Source organism: Buteo buteo, chromosome 5, assembly GCF_964188355.1.
Source record: "Buteo buteo chromosome 5, bButBut1.hap1.1, whole genome shotgun sequence".
NCBI classification, from domain to species: domain Eukaryota; kingdom Metazoa; phylum Chordata; class Aves; order Accipitriformes; family Accipitridae; genus Buteo; species Buteo buteo.
This window is the reverse complement of record NC_134175.1, coordinates 2633516-2647261: the sequence shown is the minus strand read 5'-3', so window position 1 is coordinate 2647261 and position 13746 is coordinate 2633516. Positions and strand designations below refer to the sequence as shown.

Below are 13746 nucleotides of genomic sequence, written 5' to 3'. Positions count from 1 at the left end.
ATGTCTTCCAGAGTATTGATAAACACGAGTGCAAATACATAGTCTCCATTGCCCCAAAGACTGCTCTGGCTTTAGTACCACACTTTTAATGACAAACATTCACCTAGTTTACCATATGCATTCTTTTATCTTAGCTGTTCTCTGTGCATGTTAGGAGATTTATTTCTACTCATAATGTATTTCATGTGTGTTAGTTGTAAATATTGTGCTCATAAATCAGCCTGGACCATCCAGCCCCAAGGATGGAGACAGCTTACAATAGGTTGGTCTGCTTCAGATTGCGAGACTGTACTAGCTCTCTGTTTTTTCCATTGCTTGTCTCTGTTAGTGGCATGTTGCCAGTCTCCTGTCTCACATTAACAGGAATATTATGTATTACTGAATTTAAAGTGTTTTTCCTTTAGGACTAGAAGAATGTAATGGAGCATGCATCTGGCAGCATGGCATTATTCCTATGGTGTGCAGTGTGCCCTCTATGCAGAGAATCACCACCACGGATTTCTGCTTCAGTCATCTGGGCATGAGGAGTTTTACTGTGTGCTACTGAGGTAGGTCTTAGACCAGGCTGGGGACATGTTATGTATATATGCATGCAATCCCTGACATAATGTGTAATGAAAAACTCATTCTTCTCCTTCCCTTCACCAGATTCTCTAAATTAAATACCACAAAAGTACCAAGTCTGGAGCATAATCCCAGAACTCCATGTTCTTCATCCCACTTCTAGAACCAGCTCCATCTGTATTCATACCTACTGACCTCACTTTTTTCATCTGGGAAGTGGAAACTTGTTTTTCTTGCCTCATAAGATGTTTTTGGGCTTCATTAGTTTTTGGTTTTGGAACTTTATTGGCTCATAAAGTATATGCACGAGGACATATCAATACTACAGAAGTACGTATCAAACTGCCCCAAAACTAGAACTGCTACTCCTCGTGGTCAGGTAGTTTCATTTGGACTCTTCTCCATTTGTCCTCTTGTTGGAAAGCTTGTCTGCTTGGCGGGAACTGCAAGTATTTTCTGCAGTGCTCCTGTTAAATTATTACCCTTTTTACTGATTTTAAGGATCTTGTGCTCTCAAAATTCCTGTGTTTTGCATGAAACAAGGCTGCATTAAATTGCATGGTCTAAAGCAATCGATATGCAGTAAGTTTCTGGTATTTTAATTGGCTTGGTTTTGGAAGTCTGAAATGGGCTGAGCTGCAGGACTAAGCTGAACAGAGTCTGTCATACCAAAAATACTCTGAAGGAATATATTTCTTCATGGTAGTGCAGCTGAAAACACCACATTTACTGTAATTAGTGCATATCACATTTGTGCCTATGCTTCCTACGTTATTTATATGCTTAAATATGTTTCTAGGTATCTGGTTCTTGGAGGCCGTGTTTAACCAGTATCTTCTGTTGTTTATTCTGGTCTAATAAACAGACTCTTGATTTGCCTCACACAGTACATCCCAAAAGTATAACATTAAAAACATAACATTAAAAAAAATAAAGATCCCCAGTACAATCGGTGACCCAGAGCACATGATGCATTTCAGGAGAGCTGGAAAGGAGAATGGTGTCATCACCTGAGGGGAAACAAAAATCAGAAAGAAACGAGGAGGGGAAATTTTGGTGCTTATTTTTAGACTGTGTGGGTGAGTATTATTTTCAGCTTTGTCTATATTAATTTCTGCAGAACACAGTGTTAACATGTGATTAGGCTATCTACGAATAGAGTATCATAATTTCTAGCTAAGGCTAAAGTAATCACTCTCTAGTAGTCCCTGAAGACTCAATATACCCATTTATACCAGCATAAGGTAGCAGTGAAAGACATGACTACAGACAGCATAGATATGTCTGAGACAGCTATAAGCTAGCTAGTTGAGAAATAAACCTTACGCATGTATTTACACTTAATGAGTTCAGAAAAATATGTCCATGACACTGGGTCAGTGCTCCATGTAGCTGAAGATATTCTGTTACTGGTATTAATGTGAGTTAGTTTAAAGCTAACTTTTGGTACCTTTATGTGGAGCTGTTCACATACTTGTGATTGCATACCTTCAGCATCTTCTCTATTTAGCACAAGACTGCACACTCATAAGTTTCATTGAAGAACATGCTGCTTGTTAATCAGCACTTTATTGTCTCAGTATGCTTAAAATAAGCATTTTGTCACATTCAAGAAGAAGAAACTTTGTTGGTTTGCATTCTGGCACCATGCTTCATGTTGTCAAGTGCTGTCAGTTGGCTTCTTTCTGTAACTTATTTACAGAGAGCGGGAGCTTGAGATTGAAACATTCTGGTAACAATTTTCACCAGATACATATTCGATGTGTTATAGAAGTATCTCTAGTGTTACAAAGAACAAGAGACTTAATGGATAATAGTCTGATCTGGTGTGCTAGAGAGGTCCCTTTTAGAGCCTTTGATTGCTGTATAGGACAGGGAACACAAAGCTAAAATTCCCCGGTTGCACAGTGAATACAGTGAGAGGAAGGAAAGAAGATAGAATCTTATCAAAGGATCTTCTGGTTTCCTTTATAAACAGCTAAGAAGCAGCTTTACCACTTCCCTCACTCAGTATTAAGCAAAGGACCTTTGAGAGGACAATAGATGTTAGGCCTACCAAAATTCTCCTTGACTGTCTTAGAATGTGTCTGTAGTCTAAGTAGCAATAAAGCTAATAACTGCGTTAAAGCCAGAGGTTTCTAGTTAGACTGCAATGTTGTCTTTTAATTTGATGTGGAGGCACAAAAAGTACAATGGAGTCTGATCTTTGCTTTGAGAAACCTGCTTTTGTCACTAGTCCTGAAGCTGGCCTTTTGACTAGCTCCGTGTGAGTCATTTCATCTCTACATCACTCCCATATTTTGCAAACTCATCAGCGGAAGGACTGCTTACTGGCAGTGTGGTACCTTACACAATGAAGACCAGATCCTGTTTGACATGATCACTGTCATTAAATCTAATAATTTACAGAAATTTACAGTAAAAATGTTCTAAATATAGATCAAGTGCAACAGATGTGTTAAAGCTACTTTGCTAGCTTATATTATAAATGGAGCATCAGAAAAGGCAGCAGAGGAGGCCTGATTTTTGCCTTAGGGTAGATAGGAGGAGCTAAACTCTGAAGTGATAAAGAAGTAGTTCCCAAACCAGTCTGTGGAACCATAAAATATATTAATTCCTAAATTCCAATAATCTGAAAAGTTTTGAGGCTTGACTGTGGCACAATAGCACAGAAGTTGGGAAGAACTGGGTTGAACAATATTATCTCCTCTGTAGAAAACCACATGTAGCTTTTGAAAAAAACTTCTGTAAGCCCATTCAATCTGCTTAGGTTCTTGGATAGCTTACTGTCATAAATAGATACAGTTAGGGTCTTTATGAAATGCCATATGTAATAGCATTTAATTATGGGTATATATTTTTAGCTTGTCACAGAACACATACCATTGCAGCTTTTTTTAAGAAAAAAAAACAACCAAACCAAAGAAAGCTTTCTTAGGGCAGGTATACACAAAATATATTCATGAGATTTTTGTCTTTGAAAATGCATCAGATTATAGCTAATCTTGAACTCTATTATTAGAAAAGAAAGCTGTGAGAATTTAACAAAATTCTACACAGAATTATCCATGTTTCCAATGTTTTGGGGGTTATTTATTGAGTTTCATTGTGCAGCAGCTTTTTCAGAAAATTGTGAGGGCCAGGAACATGCAATTAACTCTTGTTTTGAATCACCCAACTGAGAACAAAATCTAGAAAGAAGAAATTGTTTGGATTACAAAATGTCAGAAGCATATTGATATAATTATCCTTAAAAGGAGATACTGTAGGAAATAGGATGGATTAAGTTATTACAAACATTCGTGGAGTAAAAACACTATTAAAGCATTACAAGAGTCATACAACCAGTGAACCAAAAGTGTAAAAAAAATGCTTTGGAAATGAATATTTTCCCAAGAAAACTTTCCAGTAAGAACCTGGGAAACTGCACTTTTTCTTATGGGTGAAAAAAAGTCACATTCCGACTTTAAAGAGACAGTGCTTCTGGAGAACTTACACATTCAGAGTGTACTTTTATCTTTAAAAACTATGAAAAAACAGAAGTTTAAGGACTTAATCCAGGGGTTTTTTTCCCCAGTGTACACCTGTTACTCTTTTTGTGTGTTTTTCCACGTGGATGGTAACAGTAGATGGGACAATTTCACAACTGCTTCCATTTCTTTTTCTGACCCCTGTGCACTTGTGGAGTTGCTGCTAGTGGAAAAATAATAATGAGATCGCTCTAGAGAACAGAGCACACAGCATATTTTGTTGACATTTTAACATGTATGTTGGTAACCCTTTTCCCACCCTAGCTTTTGTAAGCTTGCTTTTGGTGAGGACTGGTGTGCTTTGCTAACAGACTCCTTTGCTAATGAAATGAGAAACTTTAATTGCTGTTTCAAATCCAGTATGTGCTACTAGCAACTTAATGGTTGTTTTCTATAGGGTTATTTTTAAGTGACCCATAAATAAACAGTTACATGGTCTCAGATGTGTTCCAGCCTAAATGACGAATGCAATTGGTCTTAATTGGTTTCCTTGGTAGTTCTCAGAAAGAGTTCTCAAAGAACCTTGATTAGTTAGTCTTAATATTGCTCATTCCTTTGACTTTTGCTGGTGGTTCTTGGAAGTTTCTCGAGGCATTGTTGATTGAAACATACTGTTGAAACAGTGTGAAAGTGAAGTCCCCCCCTCTTGCTGACAGAACTGGACCTTTTGTGTAGACCAAGGACTTCAGTCTCCAGGGCTGTCATGTCTGATATCCTTCATTGGTGATAAATGCACAGAAAAAAAAAGAGAAAGAGAGTGCAGAAGCGGACCCTTACTGCTTCAGCTCCCTTTCTATGTGGAAGCACAGACTTGAGCTTATAACATATGCCATAAAGCACAAATACATATTTTTTATATATATATATATATTTAACTGCGTACTGCTGGATATACAGTTGAGAGTTTGGAAGGATTCAGAAATGATGGCATGTTTGTATGGATAGCAAGAACACCCAGATTTGTTACAGGAATGATCTTTAAAGCAAAATGCAGCAACATCAGAGAGGAAACAAGAGAACCTTTTTAACTCTTGGTGGTGAAGGAGGGGCTTCTTTTTTGGATTGGTGCCTCTTGAAGTGTCTTAAACTTTTCTGCGAAGCAGCTGGTTGTGGCCAGTGTCAGGAAAAAGATAGTGGACATTATAAGTGATACATTCAAGCAACTCCTGTGCTGAAAATATCACCAACAACATTGATGTCAAGACACAAAGGCTTGGTCCCAAAATTATTGTGGATCAGAGAAGTAAGCTTTAGAGAGAGGAAAAAAAATATTAATATAAGGCCTGATTTAAGACTTTTAAAAATGCTTGTTCCTGTGAGACTGTTGACAGTGTTATTCTATCAGCATAAATTTATTTCAATCCAGTAGTGGCCATCCTCCTCCCTGCCTTTTTTCTTGCTTGCTTTCTTTTTCTTTTTTTTTTTTTTTTTTTTTGGCTTAGCTAACTGTGCAAATTACTCAGTTTTCCTGTGTAGAAATTCAAACGGAGAGAAAATAATCCAATGCCTGGATTTTGAACTTCAAGTAGCTTTTAAATCAGAAATAGTTTTGAAGCAAGAACAATAATCTTTCTGGTAGCAGGTGGCATAAAGACACTGTTTTTTCCATTCAAGGCTTTTTCTTTTAAATGTATTTGATTTAACTTGGTGTAGGAATTGAAAGTCTGACTGTGAAACTTCCTGTTCTGAGTTATGGCTTAAGTGAGTTGGTGGATGAATGTGTCTTACCATTCTTGTATCCTCTTTCTTGCATAATTATCTTTGATTCTGATGAGTTTCCATCACGTGTGTGGGTTTGATGAGGCAGTGCACTCATGACTGGTTAAAAGCAGAGGAAACCTGTGCTTCTATCCAGATGTCCTATATTTTTTGAGAGAGTTACTTTGTTTGTTTCTTTTGCCTCAGTTGGTCTTTCATAACTTTCATAAGTGCTTTGAAACCCTGATGGAGGACTTGTTGAAATCCTTAGATGGAGATTATACATTATATTCTACCAGGTGCTTCTTTACTGAGCTGGTAAATAACCTCAGTACTTGGAAGTGGAAATATTCTACCTTGCCTTTCATTCTTAGAACCCCTTAACTGTTCATTCAGTAAATTGTTACTTTTCCTGTTTCCAGCACTTCTTCAAAGATTTTGTTTGATTTTGTCAAAGAATATTGATAAGATGCCTGTGACAGTTCAGACGTAGTCCTCTGCTTTGAGCTAAGCCGCATCAAGCAGGTTGGCACCAGAGGTTTCCCGTGAGTTAAAGCACATGAGAAATAGTTCTGTCTTTCCAGGCTGTGTAGTGATAGCCTTTAAGTTACAGCAACATCTGCAGATGTTTCCCCTCTTCTGTCTAGTTGTGTCAAGAGGAAATGGCCAATATGCATAGTGGCTTCCAACCTTTAAACTTCTGCAAGCAGTAGAGAAAGAAATCGCAGGCTACAGGTATGCTGGTAAATTACCAGTATAGGGAAAGGTTGCTGGGCTCTGGAACGTCATTGTAGATGGATATATTGTTGAAAGAGCTTTTGCATGGTTTTGGCTAGGCCCGCTAGCAATTTCAGTTTCTGACTGTGGTCCAAGAGCTGTTATGAGCCAAAGCCCATTCATACAAGGCATTTCGGATTCAGCCATCCTGTTTTAGAGGTGGGTAACTTGATGTCGTGGACATGTACTGTGGCCACATGGCATGAAACACTCCCACAGAACAAGCTCAGACTTGTTTAAATTAGTAATACAGATCTATGCACAGTATCTGGAATATAGGGAAAAAATAAGTAGCTTATGTTGATTGTATGATCCCATTCATGACGAGTTGTGTATTGAAGCCTATGTCTTAAATATTTCTAGATTGTTTTTACCACTAAACTGATTACTTATTTACACTGAACTTAACAGTTACTACTTTCTTTTGGTTTTGGGAAATTTTCCCCTTCTTTCCCTGAGTCAATTAATATAAAGTAGGGGTCAGAGCAGCTCTTCGTGATGAAAATGTGCTGGTTTTATCTGTTCTCTGACTCATTTTTCAGGAAGAAGATAAAGAAGGAGGAAAGAGTCTTTCAATCTTTTTAGTGTAATGAAAAGTATATCGATATACAAAAAGTATATCCTTTATGTGCTTGAGTGTATGCTGTTTTCAAGGTTCTCTTACTTTTTGAAGTAAGTTTTCAGAATCTTACTGATTACATTGACCTTCTGGATTTCTTTCTGCACTTTAGATTTTTAGTGAGTAATACGTGGGAGCACTAAGTAACAGAGTCCATTGTTGAGAACATATGACGCAAATCTTTATGCTTTCAAATAGCATAACTTGTTATACCAAATCCAGCGTCTGTGAAACATCATCTTAAAAATTCAAATGTTAGTAAAGACAATTAGCATGGGTTTAGCGAGCACAAAATTCAACTTTACAAGATAAAGCAGGTAACCTTTGACTTACTGTAGAGCATCAGCTACACAACCTCCTCTGCTGAGGTGCAGAGGCCTTTGTGCTCAGCCACTGACAACACAAATCCTAAGCATAACTTTGTGTGAACTATCTTTCATTGGCCGATTTGTGCTCCATTTAGCAATCCCTTGGAGTTAGTTGACCACTAACCCTGTGCCAGTGTCATGTTTCTAGAGACTGTACGCTCCCTCTGAGTATTTCTATCTAACCAGTGTAACAGTTTTGCTCGTTAGCTCCCCTTCCATTACTCTGTGAAATATTTGCAGAAACTGTATTTCATGATTGGCCCAGTTACTGATTTATCTCCTGTACTGTTTATCCCACTGGGATCATGTTATTTTTTCAGAGATGACCTCCCTTGCTCACAAACCACAGCTACTTTGGTCTTATTTCCCTCCCTGCCCCCTTCTTCGGACATGCTAATAGAAATTCTAACTGGCTGTTAACTTCTACTGTGCAGTTGTCACTGAGCCTTTCCAAGTTAAATATTGCAAATGAAAATCAGAATATGCTTGGCAATGTCTTCCGTTGGAGGTGCAGCCTGCACTTTAGGAGGTGATGGTCATTACCAAATGTCAGCTTTGTAGAGGTTTAACAGATGGAAATGCTCTGGTTTAGATTATCTGCCCATGTATTTGTTTAGACAGATTCACGGGCACTTCAGATGCCTTTGGAAGCCAGCGTTCCAGTGCACTGCAATGCATAGCACTGGAAAGGAAGGGGAACATGGAGGTATAAGAAAGTGTCTGTAGTGCACATGAAGTGCTTTCAAATAAGATTTTGAAATTGCACAAACAGTGCATATTCCTATTTGCTTAAACTGTGTAGCAGCAAAATCCGTTAAAAAAAAATCCGACGGCTGTTCACTCGGGTGACTGAGACCAGTGCAAACAAACACAGCTCATCACCCATCTCTGAAAACAAGGCAATCAGACCTTCTAGTTAGTCAGTTATGGATAGATGTCTGTGGGAACAAAGTGTCAGGAATAGTAGCTGAAACTTTTTAGAAGCCATTTTTTCTTGCTTGCTTTTCCTAGAATTAAAATAAAATGAGAACAGGATCTGTGGTCTGGCATATCTCCAGAGGAATTTCAGGGACTTCATTAATCAATTACATAAGGAAAAGCATTGGGTATTGGGCAAAAATGGCAAAGCATCTATATGAACTAGTTGATTTTTTTCTAGTCAGCCCTTCTAAGGACCTCATTGTTTTTCCTGCTGAGTGAGAAGAGTCTCTCTTCACAGAGACAATTTAAATGAGTAGCTCCTTTTGATGATGGGTGTGAGAAGGAATATAAACAAGGCACAAAAACATGCTTAAGGTAGGTAACACAGTAGGTCATGACAAAGCTGTCCTCTTATTTCTAGTGCTAAACATGATCCAGTAGACTGTTTCCTCTTGTAGTACACAGCTCTTTATGTGGCCCCAGGTAAAGCTCTAATAAAGGAAGTCATAGTATGCATTTCCACTCTATGGAAGAAGGAAGGGAGAATTGACTTGCTGCAGATGGCCTTGCCAGCCTGGGGAAGAATCAGAGATTCAGTTCTGAAGTTGCTTAAGTCCATCATGCCAAGGGTCTTTGTAATAGTTTGCAACTGATAAAAATGTCAATGATCCAAGTATAGTAAGCAGGGAAGGGAGGCATGAAAAAGATTAAATATGGATAAATTACAGGTGAATCCTGAACATACACAACTCCAGTGTGGGTAAGACTGAACATTTCAAAGAAAGCATTATTATTGATATTGTTAGTCATTGAGCTCTTTTAGGTATGAACAAAAATGAAAGGCAATATAAATCTGTATCATATACCTCTCTTTTGCATGCTTTCTTTAACCTGAATGTGCTCCCCACGGAGCTTCTGTAGGCTGGCACAAAATAATCTGCATTGGTCCAAACAGACTGTTAATTTTCTGTGTGTAAGAAGACTAAACTAGGCATTTCTGTATCTTACTAAGCTTTTCTTTTTAGTCTTAAACACAGGAAAGACTTCAAACCTAATTTCTCAGCTTATCGTGGAAATAATATTCTGAATCTTGCAGGATCATAACTTTTTGTAGAAAGCTTTCCAACTGTTTTCTGTTGATAGAAGACTTAGCTGGGCACCAAGAGATAAGACTGTAGGACTCAGAAGTTGCTGACTTAGTCTTGTAATCTTCCTGCACTGCATTCCCACAGGGAAGTTACGGATAGGTGTAACTCTGTACACATTAATGTTCTAATCCTTGAATCCCATTCAACGGCTCAGCCATTGAATTTGATGAAAATTTGGGGCACCTGACATGTTACAGAATTCACTTTTATGTTTAGCTTTGGGTTCCTGGCAGATTGTCAGTGTAGAGCTCAAATTGATTAACTTAGTGCCATTGCTTTGAATCTGAGTATGTTGTGTTCTGAGAGCAAACCTGACTGGTAACTTCAGTGACACCTTTTGGAAGGACTCTGAACTTTCAGGATCCAGATTAGGAAAAAGTGTCAGGATCAAACATGATTTATTGCATCAAGAACTTTCTTTAGTATTGCCAGCTGAGAATGGCAATGGAGTTTGTGATAGCCTAGAGCTTGTATTCTTTGCTTCTGAGCAAATATGTTGTCCATGCTCCTGCTGAAATAAAGGCTTGTCTTGATGTTCCAGATAACTCTAACTGTATAGACAAAGAGCTAAAATTAAGATAAATTAATTGAAAATGGAAAATTGGTTAGACAAATGGAAAAAATACATCCAGATGGTTAGAAGCACCTAAAATCCCATGTGGTCCAATGACTGCTAAGTCAGCTAGCAATTTTTTATGAATGAGAAATCTAATAAGGAAGGGAAACCAGTTAAAATTTGCCCTAGAGCAATTGTAACTTCTACACCTCTTTTTTTGGTTCATAAACACCTCTGCCTCCTGCAAAAATACTTGTGAGAATACTTTTTAATATGGTTTGCTAAGTTTTGTTGCTTGACTTCATTGTTCCTGCAAATCAGCAAATGAATTCCATTTGCAGTTCAATTTTTTTCTAAGACAAGGAATGTTTATGCCAGATTGCTGTTCCTACCTTTACCCTTAAAACTCCCACACCATAGGAACTCTCTGTCTTGCAGAAATATACAGCTGTAGCAAAGTGTAGTATGCATGTGGAAAGATCTTGTAGAGCCAGACTATGATGCGTATTTTGCTGGTGTTAATCCATTAAGTAACTTCAGGCATACATTGAATAGCACTTTTATCTCACATTTAATTGTTAAATACAATCAGTGGAGTTGTTAAACGTATGTCACAGTCCCTTCGTCTCAACTTTACATGACAATCTTTCTGTTTATTTCCCTATAGCTGTCCTGTAGCTGATTTATACCAAACATGGCAGATAAGAATCTCATAGAGTGATAATAGTCAAATCATTCCAGTTTGATGCTGATGTAAGACAAAACTCAAAACTAGGACTTTGAAGTCAGATTTTTCCCTACAGTAGGGAAGAAGAGAAGCTGTTCTCCTCAGCTGAGGCTGTTGGTGGGTTTTTTTTTCTTTGCTTGTTTACGCAGAAGTTTGTGACTTCATAATATTCCCTGCTGCGGAGAAGAGGCCAGTGGTATTGCAAAGTACATAAAGAAAATAAGAAGCCTAGAGCAGAAAAAGTCTAAAAATCAGAGAAGGCTATGGAGCTGGTGAGAAAATGAGAGGTGACATGAGAACAGGAAGGAAAGGGGAAGGTTATGTCATTAGAGACTGGAATTCAATGTTTTGATGAAACTCCATGGATACAGGAAGGAGCAGGGCGGGTAAAAATAGCTAAATGAAAATGGTATGAGTTCCAAGAATTCAACTCTCTGAAAAGAAAGAAATATATGTTCTTGCTTAAAAACAGGCGGAAAAAGTAATGTGTTTTTATGAAGCATTAGAAAGAATGAAGGAGAAAGGAAAGGGGCAAAATTTGCTGACTGCAATTTCTTTTTTTTTTTTTTTTTTTTTTGCCAACCAACCAAAACTTAAAATTTTGTGTTATTATACACGTTTCATCCAAATCCTTAGTGGCTTGGTTCCCAAGGGAGACAACACTTCTTCAGTAAAGTTGTCTCATCAGAAGACCTTGGAGGCTGTTCAAATTGAGGGTTTTTTTGGGCTAAGCACATGCTAATGCTTACAGACACAAAATTCTCTTGGTCCCTGACTGATACAGGACACTGCTAATCATTGTGTGAAAAAATGGCCATAATGTATCAAATAGTTTACTTTTCAGGACTTTAATTTTCCCAAAGCTAGCAAGCAATTAGATTGAAGTCTCTATTTTTTTTCTTTTGTACTGAATTGTATATGCTCACATCCCCCCCCCCTAGAGTTTCACATCTTATCTATAGAACAGAAGGCTCTTACTACAAGAAAAGAAAGAAAGAAAATCAAACAATTTACTTACTTAGATTTTGTTTTTGTTAATTTCTGAACAGATGGTCACATACCACAATGGAAGTTTTATAAAAATTTCCATCTTTCAACTGAGTGCAGGCCTGAAATTTTTCCCTGGTGAAAATGTGGACCGTGAGTCATTAAACATGCTATGCGCTATCTGCATGGGATTTTCACTTACTGTATTCAGAAAAGTCAGAAAGCCGTTCCATTACAGTAACTGCTTTTTTTTTTTTTTTTCCCCCTCTACCTGGGCAAATGGCCAATTCCATCATCTCAGGCTCAGCAGTATGAACAAGGAAGGTACAGTCTGAGGAGGGGATGTAATGTACAGACAAGGGGAGAGGCATTGCTCCACAGTCCAAGAGCAGGAGTCAATTTCTAAAGCTTAAACAATTGTCAAAAGAGGTGGTCTGAGTTATGATTTCTCCAGTCCAGTCTAAATTCACTAATTGAAAAGTTATGGCCTGGTTTTACAAGTGAGAGGTTATATTGCCTGCAGAGTGTTCAGCACCTACTGCATCTTGGCCCTAAATTATCATTATGGAGATAGAGTCTAAACTTAATCTTTGTTTGGACTCCATTTGAAATTTGGCATTGATTGCTGTGGGACAAATAAGGCCTGGAGATGCTGAGTGTGATTTTCTGCAGATCTACTGATTTGACCTTGGAGAGCTAGGAGAGTTCAAGGTCTCCAGTCTATAGTACTGTTCATCTTAGTGAAGTTACAGAACTTTGCTGGGGGGGGCAATATAAAGGGATTTTTACATTGAGGCTTCAAGGCATTTGTAAAATCCTTTGGTTCTCTCCAGGGCCCTGACTGTAGTCTCTGATGCCTAGTCCACAATACAGAGCATCTTCCTGAGGAACGCAGTGCTCATCAGTTTTATCAGCCTGCTGTTTCTTGTATTGGTCTTTGTAACACAAGTAGATCAAAATTACCTTGGAGAAATCAAATCAGGGTCTGAAATTTGCAGTTTGGAATTTCCTTTGTACCATCTCAAGGTGGTATCTACACCCATTTTGGAGTGGAGATGTGAAAAAGGGATGAGATGTATTGACCCTTAGTTACTTACATTAATGGGTGTGTTAGAAATGCAGAAAGATGAATGGGTGGGTGGATGGATGGATGGATGGATGGATATATCATCTTCCAAGCTCTCTGTCATTCAGGAAAAGATTAGTTAATTATTCTCAGTCTCTGTGATACTTAATGACATCTAGAAGAGAGGTGAATGGCATCTTGTTGGATGGCAAGGATAATATAGAACACAATTTCCCCTGAAGAAATAGCTCACATACCTTATATAATGAATGAGCTCATTTTGCCTGTGTTTGCCAGAAACAATAAAAGTTAGAAAATGTCCCAGTAATTAAAATAAAGTGTTACCCAGATTTATGGTGAGAAATGTGAAATGTCAGGCAATTGAGTGCAGCTCCACGCTCACAAATAAGCTGCACATTCGTTAGAACAGGTTGCATTCATTACTAAGAACAGTGTGGGTCCAGTGCTAGCCCCAGAAGGCAATGAATGGTTTCTCCTGCTCAGGGAAAGAAAGCAGAGAGGAGGGAAAGGTGCCAGCTGGCATGTTAGCTGATGGATCTTGGGTCCTAGTGGTAATGCTACAGTCTGCATAGTACAGACATGATCATTGCTTCAAGATGGGCTTTGGATTACATGATGGATAGTAGGAAGGAGGGAGACAGAGAGAGAGAGTACGGTTCTTAGGGCTGCTGCATGCAGAAAAGAAATCTAGTAGAAATTTTTGAAAGGGTGGAGATGGAAAAGGGGAATCTAAGCAAGGCCAGCCTTTCCTGCAATCCTTCTTT

At 38.3% G+C, this 13746-nt stretch overlaps 1 protein-coding gene across 1 annotated transcript in view; it reads left to right on the top strand.

The window, feature by feature from the left end:
* SKI (SKI proto-oncogene) overlaps positions 1-13746 on the top strand; it is a 152756-nt gene that overhangs the window by 8816 nt on the left and 130194 nt on the right. The window contains exon 4 of the mRNA XM_075027169.1: positions 405-548. The gene's annotated coding sequence lies outside the window, so the exon portion shown is untranslated. The remainder of the gene's footprint in view (positions 1-404; positions 549-13746) is intronic.